General features: G+C 58.7%; 1 protein-coding gene and 1 long non-coding RNA gene across 5 annotated transcripts in view; one reads left to right on the top strand and one right to left on the bottom strand.

Annotated features, from left to right (window-relative positions):
* The window catches only part of PAK6 (p21 (RAC1) activated kinase 6), a 32,462-nt gene extending 26,974 nt beyond the window's left edge, over positions 1 to 5,488 (bottom strand). For all 3 annotated transcript variants that reach the window (XM_062205620.1, XM_062205619.1, XM_062205621.1), the window contains exons 1-2: positions 5,023 to 5,488; positions 4,199 to 4,282 (exon numbers count right to left, since the gene is read on the bottom strand). The gene's annotated coding sequence lies outside the window, so the exon portion shown is untranslated. The remainder of the gene's footprint in view (positions 1 to 4,198; positions 4,283 to 5,022) is intronic.
* On the top strand, positions 5,162 to 14,779 carry LOC133770056 (uncharacterized). 2 transcript variants are annotated; one of them, XR_009867305.1, is made up of 4 exons: positions 5,162 to 5,342; positions 6,788 to 7,327; positions 11,913 to 12,027; positions 13,161 to 14,779. It is a non-coding gene; the product is annotated as an uncharacterized LOC133770056 (long non-coding RNA). The 2 variants fall into 2 exon arrangements; XR_009867304.1 differs by lacking the exon at positions 6,788 to 7,327 and having other exon boundaries at positions 13,161 to 14,778.
* The last annotated feature ends 408 nt before the right edge of the window (positions 14,780 to 15,187 follow it).

Here is a 15,187-nt window from a genome sequence, read left to right as displayed (position 1 = left end):
GTAGCTGGGTCATCTTGGGACCCGTTTTCCTCCTCTGGCCGTTGGTTTCTCTCTGGACCACTGTGGTGGAGTGCTTTCACCTGACTCCCGGGGTCTGTGTGGTGACTCCGCGCCTCTTGCCCCCACCACGCTCCTCCTCTCAGAAACGAATCCACTGCAACATCGTTGAGAAATCAACTGCAGCAGACCACCGTGGGGGTTGGGTTCAACCTTCGGAGGGGCGTCCTCTGGCTCCTGTGCAGAGCGATCCAAGGGGGCCAGCTCCCCCCTGGGCCAGCCCTGCGCTCCCTGGGGCTCCTCCCGCTGACCTCCGACCCTGCAGGGAGGCGCTGAGGTAAGTGGTCTCCAGGTTCCCTCCCCCACTCCCTGTGGAGCCTCACAGGAGCTGAGAGGCAGAAAATGGAGGCTGGAGGCGCCCTGGCGAGGAAGCTGAAGCACAGAACCAGTCTTCCCGGTTTGCACCCCTCGGAGCCGGAAAGCAGGGGAGATGGGTTCGCAGCTGTTTGCCCTGGGGTCAGAGACCAGGGCAGTGCAGCACCAACCTCAGCCTTCTCACCTGCTTCTCTGAGCACCTCTCCTGGTCCTGGACGAAGGACCCGCTCAGCTTCCACCCCGTTTAAGCCAGAGGCCCAGGGCAGCTGTCGCCGGGCAGGGGGATGCCAGGGTCTGCTGACCTAGGCAGTGCCTCGGGGGGGGGGGGGGGCAAGATGCCCCGGAGAGCCCACGGGTGTACAACGAAAGGACACCATTGTCCGTCTCTACATCCTGGGGTCCCTTCTCGGCCTGTGGGTCATGGTGAGGCTTACGGGGGACGCTGGCCAGCACGGGGTCCCCTGGCTGGGCCGAGGCTGATGTGGCCTCTCCTGTGGCCGTGGGGAAGCCATGTTCCACAGGCTCATTCCCCCAGCATGTGGAAGCCCCTCACGCTCTCGGCTTGTCCTGCTTCTTTAGGGGACTAGAAACTTGGGATTTGCTTTTCTAAATCCGTAAGACAGCTAAGCCTTTGGTAGGAAAAGCCAAAGTTCTCTGCGAGCAGGCATTTCCAAGCCACCCACAGGGGTCTCCAGCCCTGCCCCCTGCGCACAGTACCTCCAAGCTTTGAGCTTTCCTGGGGTTTGTTTGCAGTTCCTTGAGGAGCTGGGGCCACCATGTGGCAAGAGGTTCCAGGCCCAAAGAGGAGGGGACAGGGCCTGCTAGGTGCAGCTCCCTTGGAGTCCTCAAGACCTCAAACTCTAGCTCTGGGAAGGAGAGAGAACTTGGAAACAGTCCCAAGGAATTCCTTAGTGGACCTCCGGGAGACCCGATTAGATTCGTGTCACCTTTCCCCCAGCTTTATTGGGTACAGGTGGATTGGCCATAGGAGCCTTGGCTTCTCTTGGTGTGTGTGTGTGTGTGTGTGTGTGTGGGCAAGGCTCTGTCAAAGCCACCTCTTCCACAAAGCCTTCCCTGATTCCCCTAAACAAGCTGTGGCCATTATCGCTCCTGGCATTCTGCTCTCGCAGTGATCCTAGCAGCACTGCCATATGGTTTTCTGCGGCCCTCTCCACAACCCTCTCCCAGGGGTACTGTAGCAGCCTCTGTGGACAGGAGCGGACGTGACTTGTGCGAGGCTGGGCCCGAGGCTCACCCTGCTGACTGCGCTGTGCCCCCATCCACGCTGTCCTGTCCCCCTGAGCGTTCATCTCCTGCCTCGAACGGAAGCAAGAAGCTGCTGCTGCCTTCATTTTTCATTCTCCACTCATCTCTTTGTGCCCATCTTTAGACAGTTCAGCCCCGTTTCCTGGTATCGGTCTGGATCTATAAATCAACCGGACTGGACGGGTCACCGGGGGCCTGGTGTGGGCAAGAGGATGAGGTCACCTGGTTGCTGGCCACATCTCTGCGGCTGAGCCCACGCTCAGCGTTCCGTCCCAGGCCTCCGTCCCGGGCCGCAGGCTTCCCCCCGGCAGGAGCTCTGTCCTGCTTATTTGTCGGCGCCTTCCCCCACCCCCGCCTCCACTGCCGTGTGCTCAGCAGTCAGGCAGTCACAGGCGCCTGCCTGCAAGCCAACGGGCCAGAACCACGCACTGCCCGGGCCCCCGCCTCGCCAGGTGCTAGAGTTTACCTGTGTGGAGGGGCAGGGTTTGGGTCACCAGGGCAGAGTCCTCACCATCGCAGGAGTTGGCCCTCCGGCTCTCTGGCTCTCTCCAGCCCTTCTGCTTCCTGCCACGGGATGTGCCACGCAGAGGCCCACGGAGCAGCCCCCTCCGGCCCGCACTGCCCAGCCTCTAGAACCGTGACTACTAGTCGCCAGAGCTAGTGATTACTGGCTACTAGCAATTGCCAGGCCTCAGGGATTCGTGTACGTCGGCACGAAGGGGATGAAGCCACCAGGGAAAGACAAGACACCCTGTCTCGCATGCCTCGCGCCGCTCACCTCGGCCTGCAGGCTCTGCAGGAAGGGGCAGCTTCCCTGGACCTGCCAGACTGCTGGCCCTGGGCTTCGATGCCCGGGGAGGGCTTCTCTCGCTGCCTCAGGGGTTTCCAGTTTTGAACGTGCAGGCTGCTCCCTACTTGCTCTCAGCAGGCTCACAGACGTGAGCTCTATTCTCCAAGCCCTGCAAGAAGGAGGCTGCAAGAAGCCCATTTCTGAGATCTGCTGACCTCCCTCCTATGCCCCAAGCCTTAGGAACGGCTCCTGACTCCAGGGCCCCCCACAGCCAGTGATGGTGTGGAGGGCATCCTCCCGGCAGGGCGCGCTGGGCAGAGCCCTCGGCCTCGGGCCACAGCCAGCCTCCCATGCCCTCTGCACCGGGACACAGCGCACTGGCGGAGTCTCTGGGCCGCCTGGGTGAGTGGCGCTGCTTCAGCTAGCCAGCTGCTTCCCCGCCTGCCTGGGCGCAGTCCCCTGTGCAGAGCGGCTCCCACAGAGGCAGGCAGGTGCAAGAAAGGCACCTGTCCCAAGCCCTTCCTCCAGAGTCCTCCAGAAACCCCAAGGCGACCTTTTCCTCTCCTGCCCCTAGGCCCTGCCCTCTGCCCTCTGCCCTCTGCCCCCTGCAGGCCCAGGCAGCGGCCAACTGCAGCCTCTGTCACTCTGCCTCGCAGCTGGGCAGTGGCCACTTCTCCGCTCGGCACACCGAGGACACCCAGGCCTTCACGGAGGAGGCAGGCAGCACCCACAGCTGGGGCCAGGTGTGGGAATTCACTGATTCGCATGGGGAGACTTGGACCCTGGTCCCATGTACTCTGCCAGGACACTCTTGGTCATTCGGAGCTGTGCAGACTGGATTTTGCCTTGGCTGGGGACCCCACCACCTGTACTTTTCCTGTGCCTCGTGTGTCCCAGACAACTCACAAAGACTCAGTCTGGCCCCCAGGGGACCAGACGGGACCTGCAGTCCCCAGGCTCCCTCCCTATGGCCCCTCCCCGGTGCACAGAGCTTCCATCCACATCCACGGTTCCCAGTGCCACCCCCCCCCCCCCAGCTGGCGCCCTGGTTACCCAAGGCTTGGTTTGCCACCTCTGAGCTGGGCACAGGGCTGCTGCCCCCTGAGGGGGGGAGGCCCCCATGTGGCCCAAAGGCCTCAATGGCCACTGGGTCAACAGGCTCCGAGGGCCAGGCAGCCCCCACTGTCCTCTACTCCCGGAGCCCAGTTTCCAAAGAACAAAGCCTCGGGCGAGACCCCAAGCAGACATGCACACACCTCTGGTGCTGGTGGCCGACGCCAGGGCACTGCATTGGCCCAGAGTCCCCACAGCTGCCCGGTCAGGAGCCCTGCAGCAGATCAGGGAGCCCAGGGCCCCTGAGGAGCAGTAAGGCAGGTGGCCCCTGACCCTGGCCTGCTGCCAAGTTTCAGAGTCAGCATCTGTGCCAAGTCAAGCTCACCCAAAGGGTGTGACTCAGTGCCTGGAACCCAGCGATGCTGCATGAATATTTGTGGAATGAATCCATGCGGGGAATGGCCCTGAGGGGCTGAGGCGAGAGGGGCCTCCTGGAGGGGCGCCCTGGTGGCCCTGGCTTGACCCAGCAGGCCCCAGAAGCCAATGCAGGAACAGCAGAAGTGAGCACGATCTCCCTCTGACCTGGGGCCCCGGGGCCCGCTGGGATCAGCTGGGGCATGGGGCTTGGTAGCACAGGAGCCCCCAGACTCAAGAGGAGCGCAGGGTTGGGCTCTGTGGCCCAGGAGGGGACAGCGGTGGCGGCGGCAGGGACCTTACCTGGGCTGCTCCCTCGGGGCCGCTGCGCCCGGCGCTCTCCCACTGCAGGCTGCTGCTTGTTTCTAGCCCAGGAAGCGCCTCTCCCTTCAGGCAGCAAAGGAAAAGAAAAGAAAAGCTCAGTGCTTTTCTCGCCCAGCCCCACCGCTTCTCCCAAGGCTCCTGGCTGGTGGCGTCCTGCCTCTGTGGGCACATAGCCTCCTCCCCTGGCAGCTTACTCACCGGTGTGCCCGCGAGGCTGCCAGCTGTGTGGGGGAGGCGGGGTGGCGGGTGGTTGGCAGGGAGCCCACGCCCCTCCGCCTGACACACTGGGGCATGCCCTGTGGGGCCAGGCCCTGGGGCAGCCTGGACTGGGCCCCAACTATGCAGAGTGGAGCAGTGACCAGCACCCCAGCGCCCTTGTCGCCTAATGGTGAGCTCATGGGTGCTGCCCGGCCCCGCATAAGTGATTCTTGGTAGGAAACGGTTTTCATGAAGAGGGGGCAGCTGATACCCCTGGCTGGTTGGCTCCCACCTTGGCCAGCCCATTTAGACCACTCCCTACCTTGGCATCGGGCTGTGTCTCTGTCCAGTGGACCCAGGGAGGATCTGCGCCAGCCCACCCTGGCAGCTGCTGGGCCCGGGGCTCAGGCCATGTGCCAGGTGGTCTCCTCTGTCCCCAGCACCCCTCCCGGCCGAGCACCCCAGCACCAGTTAGGAGAACCGCTGTCAAGTGGCTCACCCGTAGCCCTGGCCACAGGCAGCTGCAGTCCTCAGCAGGGGGCCGGTGCACACACCCTCACACCCGCACACACGTGGGCCCACGCCCGCCCTGCGCAGCCACCTACCTGCCCGGCCTAAGCCAATGCAGCCTCGCTCTCCAAATGCCACGGGGACCCTAGAAGCCACTCCTTCCCAGCAACACCCCCGGAGGGGTGGGGTGGCGGGAGGGGGGTGGGGAGGGAGAGTTCAAAGCCAGCCGGGCCGGCCTCCAGGCAGCTGGGAGGGACGAGACTCCCCTTCTGTCCCCACACCTCCGGGGGACAGCGGCAGCCTGGTCACCATATCTGCAGCTCCCCGCAGGCCCCCGCGGCCCCCGCCGCGGCCTCCGTATCCGTAGGGGGTGACGGCAGACCCACCGCGAGCCCCATCTTCCTCCGAGCCCAAGGTAGGGAGGGGAGGGCTGGAAGGGGCGGGACTCAGGTGCAGCTCCAAGTTTTCAGGCTTCCGAAATAATCCAATGGCGAAGGGCAGGCAGGGAGCTCGGGCGGGCGGGTGACTCAGTGGCGGTGGGCCGGCTCCGCCACCTGGATGGCTGCTCGCGGCTCCGACGCGTCCGGAAGGGAGCGGGGCCCGCCCGTCCGCCTTGCCGCCCAGCGCGGCGCTGGCGCGGGGAGCGCGGCGCGGGCGCCGGCCCCGGCCCCGGCCCGCAGGCGGCTCGGCCGCTCCGCCCCGCTGGGGCCGCAGGGCCCGGCCGCCCCGGCCGCGCGCCCCTCCCCCGCCGCGCCCCGGCGCCCTCGGCGATTGCTCCGCGAACCCCGCAGGCAGCGACCTGCTGGTTTGGGGCGCCAGCTGCTCCCACGTTGCTTGGCAATTTTGATATCGTCGGGGGTTGCCATGGGGAAGAGGGTGATGTCATTGACACACACAAAAAAACCCCACTGAATTTACAAATCAGCTGGGGCTGGAGCTATTTATAAAAACACGTTTTTCCTCTGCCTTCCTTTCCTGAGGGGGAGGGGGAGGAAGGGCTGCGTGGAGGCTGCGGGCGAACCTCGCCCCCGTCGGCCCCACCCTCGAGCCAGAACCGGTCCTCCGGGGCTCAGCCCCCGGGGCGGGTCTCCGAGCTGCGGAATGCAGACCTGGGGCGGACGGGGGTGGGGAGGGGGCGCTGGCCGCAGCTGGGCTGAGCTCCTCTGGCTGGGGTCCGGGCTGGTCCTGCTGTGCCCGCTGCCCGGGTCGGTTGGGCACAGAGCCGGCCGCCACCAACAGCTTCCTTTCCCGCACCACCCCCCTTTCGCCGCCGGTCAGGAGCAGGGGCGTTTGCCGGGCTCCCCAGGGTCCCATGGCGCTCTCCGTCCCTGACCTTCGCCGGCTCCTTTTCTTCTCCCAGCGTCCAGTTGTGGGTGTCCAAGCCCCTGCTCATCTCCGCCCACGATCACCCACCATTTTCCTGGAAGGCTCTCTCCCCGTGGCTGTCAGCAGCAGCCTGGCACATGCTGGCCCCAGAACCCATGTCGCGGCTGCCCCAGGGGCTGGCCAGCTGCCCCTGCCACTGCTGCTGAGCCGTGGGAAGCGGGGACTTCTCCGTGGCTTGCCATCCCAGCCTCTTACGCTAAGGTGGCTCTAGGTTACACATATTTTAAAAATCTTTTGAGGTTTTTCTTCTACAGAAGCAGTTGTTTAGGTAAATGCCCCTGCTTCCTGTCTTGAACCCACATCCCAGTGCCACCATTATGTTATTTAACCAATTGAACCTCAATTTTCTCATCCATAAAATGGAGATGATTTCACCTGCCTCATGAGCTTATGGGAATTACACGAATAAAGCTCCTGGCAAAGCAACTACTCATCTTGTGAGCTCAATGAACATTCATTTTCTCCTCTGCCCAGCGTGACTGTGTTGCTCATCCTCATCCACTCACCAGTGAGCGGCAGCTTCATCTCCCAGACCTGTGACCTCACCTCCTGTGCAAAGGTCTCAAGCTAAAGAAAAACACTGGGATGGATCTGCACAGGGCCGGGCACCATGACATGCGACATGACACTTCAGTTAGTGGCCAACTCTGTACTCTTTGTTTTGGTATCACAACATAATTTTGTGAACTAACTCATTTATAAATAACCCACTTCTGCTCTACCTCACTAATGATCCAAGGAATGCAAACTAAGACAGAAGATGTAGACCAGCCCCTTATCAGCTGGGGGAAGAATATGGTAGGCGGGAGAACGAGTTGATGCAGACTATTATGAGAACAAGTGTACCGTCTTGATAAAAACTTCAAAATCTGCATTCGCTTGGTCCCACAAAGCACGCCCAGGAATCCGAGGTAATAAAAGTTGCACATAGGCCCAGAGATGTTTGCAGGGGAGCAGCTTTTCTAACGGCCAGATACTGGAAGCCACCAAGATGTCCATCAGCAGAAGCCCCAGGTCTGTGGCTGTGGGCAGAGGGAGGTCGCACAGTCTGTGTGGGGGAGGGTGCCCGGAGGGATGCTGCTGCTCGAGGTACTGGCACAATCCCATGCCTGCTGAACGGGAGTCTCTGTCTAACGGCAAAGCCGCCACGGGTACCTGGGAAGTGGGCGTGGCGGCGGCGGTCTTCTGCTTTTGACTTTTTACTCTCTTGTGTTGCTTGAGTTTTGCTGAACATGTACTGTTTGTACTTGAAAAAAAAAAAAATCAGAGTGTATGCCTTTAACACTGAGAAACTCAAGGCTGTGACGGGTCCTTACAGCTTGTCTGTGAGCATTTTCCCACACAAATTCCACGTTAAGGCAATGTGGAGATAAGAAAAATACCGTCTTCCCTCCAGTCTTCCAAACGCCCAGAACCGCTGCGTCCTAGAGGCCAGGGCAAGGCGCTAAGGCTGGAGCTATGCTCTGGGACAACAGTTCCTGCAGATAACAATCGCTGTCACTCTCTTTAAGAAATACAGCAGGCAGAAATGCCTGGAGAAATCATCCACAATGTCAGAAATTGCGAAAGATCACGTTCCCCCGGATTTATGCCAGAGAGTCTAGCAGATAAGAGAATAGTCGGGGCCGGCGCTGTGGCATAGCAGGTAAAGCCACCGCCTGTAGTGGCAGCATTCCATATGGGCACCGGGTCGAGTCCCGGCTGTTCCACTTCCTATCCAGATCTCTGCTAAGGCCTTGGGAAAGCAGTAGAAGATGGCCCAAGTCCTTGGGCCCCTGCACCCGCATGGGAGACCTGGAAGAAGCTCCTGGCTCCTGGCTTTGGATCAGTGCAGCTCTGGCTTTAGCAGCCATTTGGAGAGTGAACCAGCAGATGGAAGATCTCTCTCTACCTCTGCCTTTCAAATAAATAAATCTTTGGGGGGGGGGGGAGAGGAAGAGAATAGTCATTTCATGAAAGGAAGGGAGAACCAAGCAGCTTCCCTCCCCCACCTCTGTATCAACCAGAGGCCAGGCCAGGCCAGGCCAGGGGTGGGCGCAGCTGACTCCACAGCCTACCCTGGCCCCCGCCAGGGGTAAGGGGCTCCCACCACGGCTGCATGAGGGCCACTTGCCTCCTCTCACTTTGGCAGGGGTGCCTCTGTTCTCAGAATTGGATAGGGGATGGGGGCTGGAGGCCAAAACCCAGCCAGGGGTCGCCAGAGTGTGCTTTCCCTTTTCCTGTCTCAGTTCCCGAGCGTGACAGCCAGCGACTGTCCACCTTTGGTCCCTCCTGTCTTCACAGACTTCAGGAACTGCTGTCCTGTGCACACTGAGACCGGCTCCTCCGCTCTTATCGGGCGGCATGACTCCGGGATCGGCTGACAGTGCACGCTGGATCTAGTTTTTCTCACGACTGATGGAGGTATACCCAGCTCTAGGAAGACGCCCTGCCTAGGCTTGGCTGCCTGGCACAGTGGGAGGCCCTGTGCCCTCTCTGTCCCTGTGGAGTCACCTCTCTGCCAGCCTGGATGCCTTGAGCTCTCCATGGCAGGAAACTGAGGCTGGGCACACAGCAGATGCTCACCTTAACTTGGCTGAATGGAAGCACGGACACCTGGCGAGGTTCTGTGCCGCCGAGCTGAAAGGAACTCCCGGGTCCTGGGCCTCGGAGAGCTGCAGCCCCGGGAGAGTCAGTGACTCAGCCAAGCCGCAAAGGAAGTTCGGTGCTGGAGCTCAGCTGTCTCCTCAGGCCCCTGCGGTTCCCCGTGCTGCCCACACAGCGAGCCTGAGTGTAACATTTCTGTAATTCGGTCACAGACAGTGGCGGTGCTGTCACACAGAGGGCTCCGCCTTTGAAGCTGGGCTCCCAGGGATTTGCAGTGCGTACATTAGCCACGCCAGTGCCTTACAATTTCTTCCTAACGCCTTTCACTTTACTCTCTTCTGTTTTTGTGAATGGACATACGTCTACTGGTCGGCTTGAAGGCGGTGCGCCTCGCCTGCACCATCCCGGCCAGTCGGGCTCAGCTGTGTGGGCTGCAGCATCGTCTTCTGGCCCGGCTTGTTAAATTCACGGGGGTGTGTGTTCGGAAAAGCCACATTCACAACCAGCTCCTAACAGTCTCATAAACCGGTGCTTCCCAAGTTTTCCCAAAGAACAGAGTTTTTTAGGAACAGTCTTGGGTTACAGTGTATGGGAAGAAATGCCCTTTAACTGCCACGTTCTTCTAGATCTTTAGATTCTTCTCCACCCCTCTCTCGTGCTTCCTGTAGGGAGTGCCTTACGCAGGCCTGATGGCGGTGCAGGCCTGCCTCCACTCGTCAGCGCCTCTCACCACAGGGCCAGCAAGGGAGGAACAGATTCCACCTGCCTCCCTCTCCCCGCCACAACCCTAGCGGTGGCACGCAGGCTCCAGAAAAGAGCTTGGATGAAGGCTCAGGTGTTGCCGTGGAGGCCTGTGCGACCCCCACTCCACTCCTTGGAGGTGCCCTGCAGTCCTGAGAGCTAGGACAGAGGCGGGGGCCCTACCTTTAAGGGATTTTTGCCAGTGGCTTCCTGCTTGGCAGGTGCATGCCTGAGGGCCAGAGCGCCCCCTGCCAAGATGTTGGCAGCAAAGGGCAGAATGACTAGGTCAAGGTCCTTCTCAGGTAGGAACCCTTTAGGGCCCCTTTGTGCACTGCCCTGGGTCCTGCTCCCCTTCCCCCCGGAGGGCATGGGCTGGGGAGGCCAGACCAGGTGTGCAGAGGGCAGCCGGTTGGGCGGAGTGTGTGCCTCCCAGCATGCTCCACGGAGGAGACTGAATGTCTGTAAGGCCTCTTCCTTCCCAAGGGCAGTGTTGTGGGGGAGCAGTGCTGCCCACAAGCAGAACGTGCTGCCCGGCTGTGCCCCACTGGCCCCTGCCTGGGTCCCAATGGACAGGGCTAGTGGTGAGCAGAAGGGGCTGCAGTGTGGTCTGGGAAGGCAGAGCTGTTCCCTGAGCAGCTGGCCAATGTCCCCTGTGCCTCCCTCTCCACAATGCCCCTGCCTCTGGGACAGCAGGGGCACTGACCCTGGCAAGGGACTCCACTGTTGGCCTCCAGACTTGCCTCAGGACAAACAGGGTTTTGCAAGGCAGTAAGTGGGGAGTGGAATCACGTTCCCCAGGATCAGGTGTGCAGAGGTGTGAAAAAGCCTGGTTTTGCATGGCATGGTGTGGCATGGCGTGGTGTGGCGTGGCGTGGCATGGCGTGGTGGAGGAAGGGCCATCTTGTGCAGGCTCTCGCCATCTACTATCTTGCTGGCTCCTCGGGCCACCACAAGGTGGGGAGGATTACCCCCTTGGCAGGTGGGGGGCCTGAAGCCCAGTGTGTCTACATAACTCACCCCGAACCAGAGTGCACAGCCCTGGTTTGGGTTGTGATGCCCATGGCTGAGGCTGGAGCTCTGCCAGAACTGTGCCTAGGTGCAGATGGTGAAAAGGGAGCCACTCCCTCCAGGTCACCACCTGCTGGTGCTGCCTGCCTCTGCGGCTGGGCCCAAAACCTCAGGGCTGGTGGCCTCAGCTGTCCCCCTGAATCCAGCCAGATGGCCTTAGATGTGAGTGAGGCTGGTCCAAGGAGGCCTCCGGGGTGACCTGTGAGGAGCTACTCAGAAGTCAGACTCGTGAACTGCGGAGCCCCAAGCTCTGGGCTCTTCCCCGGGGTATGTGGTAGACTTGGAGCACCTCAGCCCACAGGAGCCTAGCCTTCTCCACAAGCCTCAGCTTCCTCCACGACCCAGGGCTGCTGGTGAACCTGGCCACACAGGCCCACAGGTAGAGGGCCAAGCCTATGCAAAGGCTGCGGCTAAAAATGAATCATTTTTTGAGCACATACTGTAGGTTAACATGCTAAGCCTTTGCATACCTGAACTCATTTAATCCTCACAATCCAGCTAATTAGTCCATTCAACAAACACCAATGACGTATCTGCTGGGTCCAGTGCTCTGTGCTAGGAACAAGACAAGTCCCTGTCCTCCCAGAATTTACAATCTTGGTGGGACCGTTACTATCCCATTTCAGAGATGAGGGAACTGAGGCTTTCTGTGGTTATCTTACTTGCTCAGGTCATTAAGCCACAGGCAATCTGTTTCAGAGTCCAGGATGCTACTTTGGGGTCAGATCTGTCCTGTTTTCTTCCCAACACAACCTGTGTGGCAGACACTGTTGATTGCCTAAGTCCCCCTCATCTCCCTTGTCAGTTGCTGCAAGAAGCCCAAATGATCTGAACCTACGCCCTTCCCCAGCCCCAGCCCAGGGGCGGACTGTGATCCTTGTAGACCGATCTGGTTACTTCCCTTCCCTTTTCCAGGGATTGGCGTAAGCCCCAGATATCTGATAATGTGGCCAGCAGACATGAGGGGAAACTGGCTGGAAGGGCTTTTGGGAAAAACTTTCTTAGGCTGCTCCAAGTTGTTGAGCCTGGAACAGTGGTCACCAATGGGGTTCCCCAAGGGGACCAGCCTGAGGACAGAAGGCAACGTGCTGAGGGAGGCAGAACAGAAAGGTGGCACTGGGTGGACACCGTGGTGCAGCGGGTTAGGCTGCCACGTGGGATGCCTGCATCCTGTATCTGAGTCTTATCTTTGCTTCTCATCCAGCTGCCCGTGAATACACACCCTGGGAGGCAGATGGAGGCTCAAGAAGAAAGTGGAAACAGTTTGAGCTGCTGGGCTCAGGCTGGTTGTTGGTGAACAGACACTCGAACCCCTTCAGGTATTGTGGATGGTCTGATTCTGCAGGTGAAAACCACCTCCTTAATATAACCAGCTCCAGTCCCTGCCAGACCATGATGGCTTCCAGGCCACCACACCCCCCCGCCCTGCCTTCCTCTGAGTTCCCACACACCTATCACCTGCTCCACCTCATGGCATCTGGCTTCCGGCTTCCCTGAAGATGTTTTTGAGCCTTACTTCCCATCTTCTCTTGGCTCTTCAGCGGTTGGTTATATACTGTTTCTCTAAGCAAATTACAAGCTCGCTGAAGGGAGTGGGCATGCCTTGCATTTCTTTATAACCTTGTCATCAACCTGGGGCCCCTAGTAGAGCTTAATACATGTTTGCCGGCTCATCTTCTTTTGCCACATTCCAAGATGTTATTGGCTGCCCTGGAGGGGATCAATGAACATGTTTCAACAAAGAGAGAAAGAGGAGTCAACTGGTGGCAGCTGGGGGCCGGAGTGAGTGCAGACGCCAGGGCTCTCAGCAGTGGCTCAGATCCAGAAGTGGTTCACACCAGCTCCTACAGCCTCCCACGTGGCTCGCTCAGGCTGAAAGCTTGCTTGCTCTAAGCTGGGGAACTCTGACATCCATCATCCAGCTCATGTTAATTCTCACAACAACCCTTTCGGGGAGGAGCCACGGCTTTCGTTTATGGATGGGAAAACAAGGGCATCGGAATTGAGTTCTCAGGGCTTCCTGCATTTCCCCATGCCTTTTCCCTACTGAGCCTTTTAGTCACTGGCTCAGGAGAGGGCTGTAGCAAAGCACCAGATAGAAATAGCTCTGCAAGCCAAAGCTCTAGCAGGAACAGTCTCAGGGAGGGCTAAATGCCTTGGCCTTAAATGGGGTCAGTGAGCTCTGCTCCCTAAGCCACAAAGCCTTTCCCCTGGCGGGGGGTGAGGGGAGTCTGCCGGTGGCTGGTGGGCAGCGAGGCCATGCCGGTGCGTCAGAGCGAGCAGGACCCAGGCAGCCTTCAGAAGCCTCCTGTGCTTCCAGTGTGGCATGGCAGCACAGCTGTGAGCCCCCAGGGGACCCTGCACTGGGACTGAAAGCAGGGGGTCACAGTGACCTTTCTGATACCTTGGCATTTGCCTAATTCAAGTCTTTGTTTTGTTTTTTGTTTCTTAGGTTGACAGGCAGACAGAGACAGAGACAGAGATGGACAAGAGATCTTCCATTTGCAACAACCAGGGCTATGACCAGCAACAGACAGGGATGGACCAGGATGAAGCCAGGAGCCAGGAGCCAGGAATACAATCCTGGGTCTTCTACACCTGCTGCCTCCCAGGGTGCACATCAGCAAGAAGTTAGAATTGAAGGCAGAGCCAGGACTCAAACCCAGGCACTCTGATGCGATGCAGGTGTCAGGCGTCCCAAGCGGTGCCTTCACTGCTAATACCAAATGCCTGCTCTAAGATCATGTTTTTAATGTGCAAATGTTTCTGCTGCAAGTAAAACCATTACTTCCAAAAGAAATAACTAATTTTGCCAGCGCTGCGGCTCAATAGGCTAATCCTCTGCCTTGCGGCGCCGGCACACCGGGTTCTAGTCCCGGTCAGGGCACCGATCCTGTCCTGGTTGCCCCTCTTCCAGTTCAGCTCTCTGCTGTGGCCCAGGAGTGCAGAGGAGGATGGCCCAAGTCCTTGAGCCCTGTACCCGTATGGGAGACCAGGAGAAGCACCTGGCTCCTGGCTTTGGATCAGCACGGTGCGCCGGCCGCAGCAGCCATTGGAGGGTGAACCAACGGAAACGGAAGACCTTTCTGTCTCTCTCTCACTGTCCACTCTGCCTGTCAAAAAAAAAAAAAAAAAAAAAAAAAAAAAAAAAAAAAAGGAAGAAAGAAAGAAAGAAATAACTAATTTTCCCCTTTCCCTTACATTGTAGACCATTACATCTGTTTTTCAAGAGTTTTAGGTTTTGTTTTTTTTTTTTTTTTTTTTTTTTTTTTTTTAAGATTTATTTGGCTGCAATGGCCAGGGGTGGGCCAGACTGAAGAAAGGAGCCAGGAGCCTCCTCTAGGTCTTCCACATGGGTGCAGGGGCTCAAGTACTTGAGCCATCCTCTGCTGCTTTCCCAGACGCATTAGCAGGGAGCTGGACCAGAAGGGAAGCACCCGGGCCTTGAACCAGTGTCCATATAGGATGCCAGTGCTGCAGGCAGCAGCCTAACCCGTTATGCCACAGTGCTGGCACCCCAGACCATCACACTTTTATCATCTGCTTTTATTATAGTACGGGTTTAGCTATACTTAGTACCATGAAGACAGTGGACTCTAATCAACCAGCTGGGATCAAAATCTACCTGAGAGGTTTCCAGAGAACCTCAGCCCATTAAACAATAGAATCATCTACAAGTATCCATGCTAAAAGCAGGACCTCAGGTTGTCCTCATTTTATAGCTGGTGATGCTGGTTCAGAGAAGTGAAATAACTTACTCAATGTCACACAGCAAGGACTCAAGCACAGGCCATCTGGCTTTGAAGACAGCATTTCCAACCACCGTGCCAGCATTTGGGTTGGCACCATACACAGGGAGCCACCCGAACACCAAAAGGTTCTCAGCAGGCCTTGGCCTTATCAAGTGGACCCCTCAGCAACGGGAGCACCACATCCAAGACAGAGAACTTGCCCCCGAGGAGCTCACCTGAGCTGGCGAGGAAAGGCATACACACACACACACACACACCTGAGCTGGCGAGGAAAGGCATACACACACACACACACACCTGAGCTGGCGAGGAAAGGCATACACACACACACACACACACACCTGAGCTGGCGAGGAAAGGCATACACACACACACACACACCTGAGCTGGCGAGGAAAGGCATACACACACACACACACACACCTGAGCTGGCGAGGAAAGGCATATACACACACACACACACACCTGAGCTGGCGAGGAAAGGCATACACACACACACACACACCTGAGCTGGCAAGGAAAGGCATATACACACACACACACACCTGAGCTGGCGAGGAAAGGCATACACACACACACACACACCTGAGCTGGCGAGGAAAGGCATACACACACACACACACCTGAGCTGGCGAGGAAAGGCATACACACACACACACACACCTGAGCTGGCGAGGAAAGGCATACACACACACACACACACCTGAGCTGGCGAGGAAAGGCATAC

This window comes from Lepus europaeus, chromosome 11, assembly GCF_033115175.1.
Source record: "Lepus europaeus isolate LE1 chromosome 11, mLepTim1.pri, whole genome shotgun sequence".
NCBI lineage: Eukaryota > Metazoa > Chordata > Mammalia > Lagomorpha > Leporidae > Lepus > Lepus europaeus.
Note: the sequence above shows the minus strand (reverse complement) of the source record. Positions and strands in the feature narration are given on the sequence as shown.